General features: G+C 31.1%; 1 protein-coding gene across 4 annotated transcripts in view; it reads left to right on the forward strand.

Annotated features, from left to right (window-relative positions):
• Nucleotides 1-13268, forward strand: part of kek5 (kekkon 5) — a 597474-nt gene that overhangs the window by 346487 nt on the left and 237719 nt on the right. For 2 of the 4 annotated variants that reach the window (XM_067052307.1, XM_024358914.2), the window contains exon 3: nucleotides 3688-3721. The exons of the other annotated variants lie outside the window; for them this stretch is intronic. The gene's annotated coding sequence lies outside the window, so the exon portion shown is untranslated. The remainder of the gene's footprint in view (nucleotides 1-3687; nucleotides 3722-13268) is intronic. 4 annotated transcript variants of the gene reach the window in all.

A 13268-nucleotide genomic window follows, 5' to 3' on the forward strand; every position in this document is an offset into this window, starting at 1 on the left:
CTAATCATTCCAAGTGCCTTATGATGAGCTATCGATTCTTGGCAGTCACTATTATGATTGAATGTATATGATTTGAATGTATGTATTTATTGAATTTTAATATACTTCTTTAATATGTTGTTTAAACTAATGATATTTTTAAATGCTAGTGCGAATCATGAATTCATCAGTTTTTAAAAATATTTTATTGGCATAATTCATTCTCCACACTCAAGGGCAATAGGTATTAGGGGTGTAAGAACACATTCATTGTCTTGTTGTAGTTAATATACATATTAACAAAAAAATAAATAAATAAATAATGATAATAAAAATACAATAAAATAATTAAGTATAAACTGAAATGAATACAAAATAAAATTATATGTACACATTATAAATAAATATAGGTGGCTAACTGAGTTAAATAATAGAAAATAAGAAAGCAACTGAGGTAAATAATTAAAATAAAGTAAAAAAAAACACAATTGTACCTGTCCAGGGAACCCCGAATCAAGCCCTGCCATCCATGTGGAAAAACTCCAGGATCCCAGCGCTTCTCTCCCGACCTCGCCATTTTTATTGAGTGCCATTGGAGACTGGTTAAGGGCGCTTGAGCCACAGACGATCAGGTCTTGAGTGAAGAAGCTGGCCATTGCCAGAACTCTAATAGCTTGTTTACTTTATATCTCGGAGCCACTGCCTTTTCCATCTTCGCAGGAGGGGAGAGGGGGTATTGTAAGGATGAATGGAGCTGGATATGGATTGCACTAGAGAATAAGTATAATGAGTAAGATCTTAATGGAAGTTTGAGAATTTGTATGAGATGAGATGAAGGGTCTTGTTTGTAACATAATAAGAGGCATTATCTAGTGTTCGAAGGATTATGGACTGAAAGGACTGAATGCGTTTGATGTTCGTAGGTTTAGCTCCTACCCCATAGTTCAAGTTCCTAGGTCCAGATAGACTTGAGTATGGTGTTGTAAATTAGTAGCTTCTTTTCTATTGAACGGTGAGAGTGTCTGTGTGAGTTATCTGTAAAACTATCCAAATCGTCGGTTAAGTTCTTATCTTTTCAGTCGGGCCTGTGGATTCCATGTAAGGCTTTTGTCTAGAAGGAAAGTAACGGACTGTATCTAGGGAGGGAAGAGGTATGGAGTTTAAACCAATTATTGTACAGGATTTGTGACGGAGGGTGAAAGCGATATGTGAAAGTGAGATTTAGATTCGTCGACCTTGATACGCCAGTTACTGAATCATTGCTTAATCTGAGTGAACTAATTTAAAGATGTCATTTGAGGGTCGGCATGGAATGAAAGATTTTTTGAATTACTTTTTTTGAAAGGATATCAGTTGCGAAGAGGATGTAAAGGATAGAACCTAAGACAATACCTTGTGAAACGCCGGCTTCAAATGGGTAGTAATTATGAATTGATTTAGAATTAATAAACAAGATAATACTTATTTATAGTTGATATATAAGAATTAAAACTACGAAATTAATACGAAACAGAAATTATCAGGACAGGAGATTTATAAAGTATAATAATAATAATAAGTATTTATAAAGTATAAAATGTATAAAGACAAAATTCAGTGCATTTCATACCAACAGCCCCAAAAGATGTATTAACTAGACGGCTATACATATGGAAAATATTCAAATACACACCGACAGAAAACAGAAATAACAAATTCACAGCTGAGGAAAGATATATAAAAACAGATTAACGGATATAAAATGAAATACAGAAAATAAGCATAAAAAAAAAATAATTAAAATTTAAAAAATCCTAAAAATCTACTTCTACTGCTTAGTGATCAATTTTTTTTTTTATTTCTTTATCTTTTATTTTTAATGAACTATGGATGATTATTAGATGACAGTACTTAGCTATTTGGAAGAAGATAGTCTGGGTAACGGTTATTTGCTGTGTGAATCATGACACAGCAAATAACCGTTACCCTGATGTAGTGTTGGTTATAAATAGTTGTTTTCCGTTAATTTGCGTACCTTCTTAATCACCAACCGGACCAACTTCCTACAATTATTAAATATGGTCAACTAATAATCATCCATATATCATTATAAATAAAATATAAAGTAATATGATCCACATGAGTTTGGAAAAAACACCGACATACGCGCAGGGTGAAAATTTTACCTAATAAGCTGGCCAAAAGTTAATTTTTGTTTTTCATAACTTAATATTTTACTTGAGCAGACCTTTGGAGTATTATGCGGCCTGAGCCAAACTCGTCTTGGGACTACGGATTGCAATAAACACTATGGAAGATCAAGCCCTCTCACACGTTGAGTGGCTAGTAGTTAACTCTCGTTCCCACTGTCTTGGGATTTCCAGTTCTTTATTTCTATGATTATTAATTATCATCAAGATATGTACTATAATTCATGACGGTGGCATAGTTTATATAAGTAGAGAATAACACTTATATACAAAAATTTTTCTGTTATTCCTACCCATGTTTTCCACTGTTGATTTCTATTTGATAGGAAACAGTAATTAATGTACTTTTAATATTTAAAAAAAAGCGCGCTTCCTGTTTTTATGATAATTTTTTGAAAATTATTAGCCAAAAACAAAAATCAGATTTTACTTCTAATGTTTTGGAAAACGTGTTTTTTCCTTTCAGACCCTTCTGGCATGTAAGTACTTCAAGTAATGAAAATATGACTTCCAAAGTGGAAAAACAGTTTGCAAGGGAACATTTGAAAACATTATCGGTTCCAAAGCACATATATTCCAATCTTCATCAGTACTTCTTCAATTAATTACCGTCCAAAACAATAAATATTTTAATATAAACCCACATTTTTTTAAAGACGTCACTCGCTCAGCAAATATAATATAGTATTTATTTACAGTAATCGTAAAGGAAGAGATGAAGATGAAAGTTAAGAAGAAAACGACATTCATACTCAGCAGATAAGGAAACTTTTATTTATTTATTTTTTTTTTTTTTTTAAGGAAATCTGTATTAAAACAGATTAACGGATATAATATGAAAAACATAAAATAAGCATTTAAAAAAAAAAAGAAAAAAGCTACAAATCTACTTTTACTTCTTGGTGATCATCTTTTTTTTTTCATAACCTTATTACCTTATTGCGAATTTCCACTTCATATTTTTTTCTATATTACTTTATATTTTATAATATGGAATTGATTTACATTAATCCAAGACGTAGAGGTGAAGATGAAGAAAGTTTAGAAGAAAACGACTTTTATTAGAAAAAATGTATCTTGGTTACTATTTAATGTAGTTCTTCTAAAAGCCCAAGAAACAGAGAACAAAAAAATAAATAAAATAAAAAAATAATAATAGGGGATAAGAACAAAACGTTTATATTATTATATTTTTTTTTTTTGCTTTTTCTCTGTTTCTTGGACTTTAAGGACTTAATATTTTATCCTTCAGAACAATTTCATCAATATCAAAATGTTTAAAAGTATTTAATATTTGCTAATAAAGAATCTTAATATAAGAATAAGAAAAACCATAGCATTACCTTATTACAAATTATGGTATTAACCATAACGAATTAAGTGTTTTTTCTAGAAATTGAATACCTTAAACGAACCCTGTCAATCATATTCTTAATTAATTATAATAGAGGTATTGTTTAATGATATTTTATAATATTTATAATTATTAATTAATTTTATAATTATTTTTTTTATTTAGTTTCAGATTAGTCATCTGTTCATTATTGCGTAAGGTAAGGGCTGCAATGTTTTAAAATTATCTTTGTGTTATATTTAGTATTTATTTTTTCTTAATTATTCCACTTCATTTAGGTAAAAATATAATATATGCTTTAATTCTAAAATTTTTATAATGAATAAATGCAAATCATTTTGAAATAAAATTAAAACTGGGTTTATGGGCGTTTCTTAAGTATTGATTTCTTTGAACACCTGTCAAATTGATGGGTAAACGAAGATATTCCAAACACCAAAAAAGGTATTAAAATTCAAATAAGGTCTGAATTTAACAATTCTATGCTTCAAGTTTAAATAAACTATTAATTAGTACAAACTATTTTTTTTTTTAAATTACCACGGAAATGATAACAATAATGCACTGTCAGTTTCGCTTTGCCAAAATCCATAATAATAATATTCTTTATTTATTCTGGGATTGATCCCTTTAGAATAATATACAAGCGTCAGTATTAGGCTTTAGAACCTTAGATTGAAATACAAAATAATGAAATTATAAAACGTCATAAAACATAATAAAATAATGAATTTGAATAGATTGAAATGAACAACATCTTGCGTACTGATCTTCTTTGACATCTTCAGAACAATCTTCATTGATGTTGATAATTGTGGTTAATATCTTATTAAATCTCCTGGATTTACTTATGATTGATAGAAAAGAGTGTAAAGTTAAAAAATACTCAAATTTTATTACCCTATTGTAAATACTTTAAGCGGAGACTGTCTACAATAATTGAAACGTTTACAATTGAAACATGTTCTTACACAGTCACTGCAATAATTATAATAAAGATCGTCTGTTGTTTCTTCAGCGATAAGCATAAGCGATTTGGTCGCCACACTCAACCCATACAATCCGCTTTAGTTTATAACAAATTGGAACAACAAGTTACAAAGTAACAAATATAACAAGTTGAAATAACAAATTGGAACAATCTTGCGAAAGACTTTTTCTTTCAATTCTATAATTATTAGTGAAGGAACTAGTTAACGATATATGAGGATTGTTTCTGAAATCTGCTATCAATTTGACGGGTTTCGTTGAGATAGGTAAACTATATACAAATTTAAAAAATTAGGAAAAAAAAGTGTATAAATTCTTTGAATTAAATGATTTATTTACGATTCAAAATTGTTATAATTAATGCTATGGTTTTTTGGAGTATTTTATTTCAACGTTGGAAATTCGTCATATTGACGGGTCCTGTAAACCTACTGTTAAAAAAAAAATTAACACTAAATAGAAACATTTTATTTCTGTATCTTTATGCAATAATATGATTCAATTATTTGCCATGTACTATAGAATGAGTGGGTTATTAGTTTCCCCCAGTATTAATGTGTGTGTACGTAATCGCGAACAGTCTTGTGCATGTTTGTGTGTTTATTTATTTTTTCTATTTTTATGGCATTTTTATTGATTTATTTTACAAGCTCCAAGCACTTTCAGGGATACTATATTTCTACATAATTTTACAAAGTATTTTTATTAACTATATTTATAAATTCTGTGTATTACTTATTATAATAAAACGTAATAATAAAATTAAATTAAATTAGATAGGAAAATATGCATGGCATATTGTAACTGAAATTACACTTCAAAATAACATAAGTCCTGCTCTAAAGTATCCTGTAGTAATACTCCACTTATCCCTGTCGAACAGATCCGCTACTTCGGAGGGGATATGGGCAAACGACTAAATCCTTGTAAAAGACAGGATACTGTTAGTCAAATCCGAATATTACAATACTTATTCGAGAAACAGTCTAAACTTCTAATTAATTACAACAGACTCATTTACATGACTACAAGAAGGCATATTTGGACTTACTGAGTTGAGCTTTGGGGCTTCGGTGAACAATCGAATTCCTCTCTTATCGAAACCTTACAATCCAAAATCCTTCGTAAAATGATCTCTAATTGTGATAAATCAAATTATCCATGGCGTATTCATAACTAACAATCCTCAACCACTTGTTTCTAACCTCGCTTCCTCTTCAATTCCTTATAATCATCCAAGGCGTCTGAAAAGAAGATGGCCTCGGTACCTTCTAATGTAGAAATCTTATTGGAGTTCTGCCAATGGATAGATTCTCAACAGGGCTGTATCAAACAATTGTTATATAACTCACACCGCATTTACTTGATATATTTTTTATTTAACACAGTTGTGAACTGCAATTAATAAAAAAATCATATAGAATAATATTCATAATATGAAAAATAAAGAAAATATATAATTTCAGCCCTCATATTGGCCACAAGTTTTCTCTATAATCCAAAATTAGATAAAAACAGTTTTTATTTAGATTATTATTACTTTATATAAGGGGACTTTGTTTCATTTTATTGGAAAGGATAAAATTTCCCACCTTATTATGATTATTTGATTGTAGTTAATTATATTTGTGTATAAAATAATCAGGGCAAAAAGTTTATGTATTAATATTTAAAAAAAAAATTCAAAATGAACATTCCTATGGACGTAAATGATTCGTATAATTCATATAAAGGCGTATGAACACTTCTAAGCTCAATTTTCAATTATTATTGTAGTTAATAATATATATGCATTTATATTATTTATTTAACGTAATTCCATTGTTTCTGCAAATGTTTTTCAGCAATTTATAAATAAGGTACCCATTGAATTTTTAAATAAATAATACTTCTTCTTAAATCAAATAATTCTTCCTGTACACAAATTTTTAACAATAAATATTTTTTTTTTTATATTCCCTGTCCATACGCTAATAAAACATAGAATACAAATTAAAAAAAAAAATAAACTTCATGTAATATTACATGTGTGTATGCATCATAAACCAACTTAAAAAAAAATTAATTAAAAGTTCAATTGCTATGATAAATAAATATCCTAAACAAATAAATCGCCACAAACTACTTGGAAATGTTCGTGATTGAATCGACATCTTTCCTAATCATGTCGCGGCTAAAGGGCTCCTGTGTGTGAATCAGGAGATTGGAATGTGCGGGGACCGCCCCGTCTGCTTGTCTTCTAATCGTGGCTATTGGGTCCCCCAAGAATGTTAATTACCAGAAGCCAGTGAGTGAGTCTTCGTCTTTAACCGATGCCAGTCTTCCAGAAGTGATTTTGCCAACTTATCAATTAAGGAACGGAATATATATATAATTTATTTATTTAATGTAATTTACAACTGTATAAATAAGAAATACAATAAGTAAATCTGTGAACTGTTTCATTTACATTTGAAAATCTTGGGAAGGAACCACCCATTAATGGTACTTCAAGCATTAATTTGAATTAGAAGGTCCCGTGGCCATCTTCTTTTCAGAAGCCTCGGAGGATTATCAGGAATTGTTAAGGATGCGAGATCAAGAACAGACAAACATGAAAAGACGCATCTGTTTTGGGCCAAATCTGCAACGAATGGGATGTTAAGGTCTTTTAAGTCTTTTCTAAGAGTTTATTTGTAAAGTAATAAGGAGCATCGAGGATTTTACGTAGGATTTTGGATTGTAAGAACTGGATGCGGAAGGAATTTGATGGTTTGGTAGAGCCCCAAAGCTCAATTCCATATGTCCAAATTGATCTGATTATCGTAGTGTATAATAATTTTTTGTAGTGAATGGGTAGTTTAGAGCGTTTGTCAAGAAGGTGTTGTAGCAATCGAAATCAACAAGCAGTTTCTTGTCGTTTCAGCTTGTATGTGGATTCCAAGTAAGTCTCTTGTCAAGATGGAGTATGGAAGTATCGAATCTGTTCAACAGGTGTTAGTGGAGTATTTAGAAAGGATACTGTAGGACAGGAGTAGTTATTTTTTTGTGCAGTTGTAAATTACATTATAAATAAATTAAAAAGTACCTTTATCCAAATCAATTGAGACTTTTTATATTTCAAATTAAAGTTTCCCATCTCAATAGTAACAAGACTGAACTTGAATAAATTCATAAAAATTATATTTTATTTATTTTTTTATCACGTATCGGCCACTAAGAACCACATGAATATCAATGGTTAGGCTTCTTTGGGAGTCTTGATTTTCTTTCTTCCCATTCCAGTTTCATGATCCTCGACTGCCTTTCTTTTTTTTCTTCGGATCACTTCGTACCCCTTTTTTTCCTATTCTAATATTGGTGAGATTTTTCAATGTGTTCTCAACCCCTACACGTATCTCTATCTAGACAGTCGGTATCTGAAATTTTAAGTTTCTTTAATTCCTCTCTCATTTGCCTCGTGTATCTTCCCATGTTTTTGTAGCTAAACATTTTTTTAAAGATCTTCTTATTTAATCTTTCCTGTTTCATCCTCTTCATGTGCCCATAAGCCTTCTGATTCTCATCTCGGTTTCCAGGACTTTGATTTTTCTATGGATCTCTTCGTTAGATCTTTGCCCATAACCTTCTTAAGTTTTCTTTTTTTTCGGTTTGACTTATAATAAATAGTTTCACTATTTGAGTTTTGAGCACATCTGGACCACTTCCTTTTATATACTAAACATGGTCAGTCAACTATCTTCCGATGAGTTAATTATGTTACAACTCTTTAATTATGTTCTCCTTGGCATGAGCACTATAATTCTCATTGTCATGGCTACCCCAGAGTAACATTTTTTACATTCAAATACAACTTTTTTCGTATGTATCTCGAGAATCATTTTTTTGATCCAAATAGAAAGTTTGCGGAAAACGTTTCATTTTATTTATACTGTTAGGCTGTAGGATATTTCAAAAACATGTCACAGAAAAAAAAAATCACTGTAATGGACAAATACATTTTTTTTTAAAATAATAGCAATAAAATTTTAGAAAATCTCTAAATGTGACGTTAGTCACCACTATCACTTTTCCCTTTTACACAAGCCGGATATAAAAGAAAAATAACATACTTTATATTTTTAAAAACTATCATCGTAGCTTGATAAAGTTTGCTTAATTTTACCATGAATTGATTCGTTATGAAATGAGATTTTAAAATGGTTGGGCAGTGATTCAATATTGAATTATTTTTTACGATTGCTGTGGCTACCATATGACATAAAAAATATGGCCGCGGCCATTGGGGGGAGGGGACAAATTAAAATTAAAATTGTATCCGTAAATTTTATGTTTACAGGTATTGCTAGATAGAGATTTTAGCTAAACTGCTGGTCTATGAACCTTGAAAATGAGAGCACTAAGAGTTACCCGTTATTTAAGAATCACTATTCTGACGTAATCGTCTAATGCGATTTCTCCACTACCTTGTATTAGTATTAGTAACAAAATGATTCCCAATTTTAAATGTAAGTAGCTACTCAGTTATTTTTATTATGACGTGGGAAACCCGTTTCAAAACCATATCACTCCAGATTGTAACCTTACCTGGTTCAGAATCTTTTCAATTGATTGTTTGATTAACATAAAAATAAAATATATAACCTTGACTATATATATGACAGCATGGTGATTCTACTAAATGACAGACCACGGTGGGAGAAAATAACTTTTTATAAGTAGCATGTCACCGGTCATTTGGAAAGCGCTTTTTCACCCGTCATGAAAACTCTGCCAGAGAAACTTTTTCCCCTTTCCCGTCAGCTTTTCACCTGTTTTCTCCTACAGCTTACAGCTTAACTGTTCAAGATATTACAAAATATTGGGTTGTAAAATAAGTTCGTAGCGTTTTTTACTAGTGATTTCAATAAAAAATTCAGATTCTTGTAAATATTCTTGATCAAGTATATATGACCCATTTTGATCTATTACATGTTGCCATCTTTCAGGTAATTTTTTAATTCCGTCCTCCCAGAACTTTTAAGATTTTTGCTCAATGAACTCCTCTATGTAAGTTTTGTAGTGCTCCAGTGAATTAAAGTGTTTCCCGTTAAGAGAGCTTTGAAGGGCCCGAAATAAGTTTTCGGCTTTACAATAAATACAACAATAAAAATTTGTTAGGGCAAGGTCTGGTGAATAGGGTGGGTGGGGGATCACATCCCAGCCAAACTGCAATAATTTCTCCCGGGTCTGCAAAGCGTGATGGGTCCGGGGCGTTATCGTGATGGGAAACTATGCCTTTGCGATCAACCAATGCTAGACGCTTTTACTCAACCGCTAGCTTTAATTGTTCCAACTTGGCACAGTATACTGCATACTTACTGGTAGGTTGGGCAGAAGGAGCTCAAAATAAAGGACATCTTTCCAATCCCATCAAATCCACAGCAAAACCTTTTTTGGTTGTAATCCTGCTTTTGGAGTTATTAACTTCGTTTTCCACAGGACTTTTTTCTCACAATATTATTGTGCAGGACCCACTTTTCATCGCCAGTTATCAACCTCTTTAAAAGCGGATCATTAACATTGCGTTTCAGGAGGGAATCGCTAATGGATATGCGGTCCCATAAATTCTTTCATCATCAGTATCATGAGTGGAAAGACTATTGTGGTATCTGCTGACTGAGTCCTATATAAAGTGCAATGTATGTATAGAGGGTCGAAGGGAGAAATAAAACAGTTCTATATAAGTCTTGTTTATATTGTAAATTAAAATTAAGAAGGTAGGAAAAAAAATACGCGTGAGCGTTACTTCTCGTACCTTTTTCTTTTTTTTAAAGTTTGTGTCTAAGCATAGATGATATTTATTTATATTTCTTTTTCCAATTTAGAATATGAAATTTAGCCAATAATAAACAACTACATTTTGGCAATGTTTTGAGATTTTGTTTTTCTTATATTCCTAAGCTACAGTTAAATGACTGGTTTTTCCTAAAAATAGATTTTTTTAACTAATAATTGAACACTCAGCCTGATATCTTGGGTTTCTCCAACATAATATACTTTAAAGACAACAAATCAACCAACGATTTGGACAATTATATAAACTGCTAAATACAAAATCCCAGAATAGCTAAAACTTCTAATATCAAATGCATACAATCCTTTCAGTACCAAGTCCTTCGAACAACAGTCAATGCTCCATACTATGCAACCAACATTACATTACAACATGACCTTAAAATCTCTTGGGCTCTGAACTCATTATCTGTTATTTGGGTTATTTCAATGGATAGACTATGGATGTTTTTAATTTTGCAAAAAACGGCGTGGTGGTTGAGAGAGAAGCGGAGTCCTGGTTTTTGTTTTACAAGTGTGGGGGGGGGAGGGTTGTTGATGTTATCATTTAATCTAAATCTCTGTAAAAATGAAGTTAATGTGTTCTCTGATAACTATTATGATTTTTTGAAATACAATAGAATGTAATAATACACAATGAAGAAATAAAATATACATAATACATATTGAGATTAATCAAGTATTATTGCTAAATTTAATTTAATAGAAACATTAATTGCAATGAAAAATGTATATTATATCTAAACATTACTTAAATTTAGTTGCAATATTTTATTTATCACAATTTGTATCAGATAAATATTTAGTGTACAATAATACATAACTATATACATACATACATATGTATTTATCGAAGCAAGAAGCAGATGATGCTTTGAGTTTCACATACAATTGTTTTCCTTCTGAACTCATCACTGCCACAAGCGTGAGATGCGCTGACAGTTAATGACCAACTCGTGAACCGCCCGAGGCTCTTGCGAAAAAGATTAAATCTTTTTATGAAGCCATAACTGCGAAGATAATGAGGACTTTTCGCAGTTAGCAAGCAGTTAAAGCCCCAGCGAGGCAACCAGGACATGGAACTAATTAGAAGCTAGCTTTCCTCCTCACCGAGACTTAAAGCATTACCGCCCCGGAAACCGCTAAGTTACTCTGAGAAAAACTTTCTAATAGCGTTTGTAATTTAAGGTTTATATTTTTATTGCGGATAAAATCATGGCTCATATCTCATATTGTTACTGTGCTTTAATTACCAGAGTTATTACAAAAGTACTTTTCCATGATTATATTTTTTTAATAAAAATGTTAATGGTAATTCAATTGTTCCCCGTGGATGTTATATGAGCAGAAGTTGGGAGGTGTGGCGAGTAAAGAGCACAATAATAAATCTAATTTATTAATTAGAATTTCAGACCTTTATTAGCGCTGAGAACAAAAACAAGATAACTACTATAATTAACAAAAAGAAATGTAGAATAACAAGAAAATAACATTATATTGACACATAAGTAGTATTGGAATAAGCATTGTGTAAAAATTGTATCAAGATAAAAGCAGTATGAGAATATATAATAATCAAATTTGAAAGAAAACAATAATTATATACAATAAAATAAACCTTTATACATTTTCACAATTTTAACCGTTCTTTTACTGTACTTATTTACATATTATATTAATTACATATACTCGTAAATTTGTTTTTTTTTATTCTTTTTTCATAATTTTTATTTTTATTTTCTACCTGTATATACTTTCTGGATTTCAATATCCAAATTCATACATAAATTTAAATACATCTTCTTTTCAGACGCCTAGGAGGATTATTAGGTAATGAAGGAGAAGCCAGGTTAGAAACAAGTGGATTTGGCTGGTTGAGAAGTTTATTATGGAAGGAACGGTATCTGGTTCTGGCCAAATCGGCAACATATGGAATATTGAGGTCCTGATGGATGACTTGATTTGTGACAAAGTAAGGAGCATTAAGGATTTTACGAAGGATTTTGGACTGTAAGGATTGGATTCTGGAAGAATTTGATGGTTTAGTGGAGCCTAAAGCTCAACTCCGTATGTCCAGATAGGCCTTATAATAGTCATGTAGATCAGTCTTTTGTAATGGATTGGCAATTTAGACCGTTTGTCTAGTAAATGTTGTAACAGTCGAAATCGACGAGCAGTTTCCTGTCTTTTTAGTCTTGTATGAGGATTCCATATCAGTCGTTTGTCGAGATGCAGTCCTAAGTAACGGATCAAATTTAAAATTAAAATTATTAAAATTAAAATAAAAAAAATTCATTGAAAATTAATTCTGATTTTGCTCTTATAATTACTTACTGGATTTTATATTCATATTCTTAATATTACTTATGCTAAAGTATTCTCATACTAATTTTATCTTCTTATAATACTTTCAAAACACATTCTCTTCCAAAACTACTTATTCATCTATTATTATTATTATTATGGCACTACGGTCCTGCAAGAACCCCGGCCTTCTCCACCACAACCAACCAATCTACACAGTCTCTTGATTTCTCCATCTTTTAACATGGATTTAACATGCAAATGATTCAAATCCTCCTCCACATATTCCAGCCATCTTATCCGGGGACTTTTTCTTTTCCGTTTTCCTCCTGGTTTGTCATAAACCATCTTTTTAAGTATCCTTTCATCGGGTATCCTCTCAACTTGTCTCCATCTCATTCTTGCTCTTTTGACTAAAGCAACGATGCTGGATTCCCCAAACAGATCCACCTGCTCATCAATCCTCCTTCTTCTCTAAATGCTACTCTCCAAGACTCCTTTTCAATACATTCCATTCTCAGGAGTGGGGCATCTGTTCTGCTTTTCTTGTCAAAGGCCATTCTTCACACCCATAGATTGGTACTGGCCTTACGTTAGATTCTGTGAATGACCGCTCTTTTTTTTTTTTTTTTTTTTTT

The sequence above is a fragment of the Halyomorpha halys genome, unplaced genomic scaffold (assembly GCF_000696795.3).
Source record: "Halyomorpha halys isolate HHAL.00 unplaced genomic scaffold, Hhal_1.1 Scaffold81.1, whole genome shotgun sequence".
Taxonomy (NCBI): domain Eukaryota; kingdom Metazoa; phylum Arthropoda; class Insecta; order Hemiptera; family Pentatomidae; genus Halyomorpha; species Halyomorpha halys.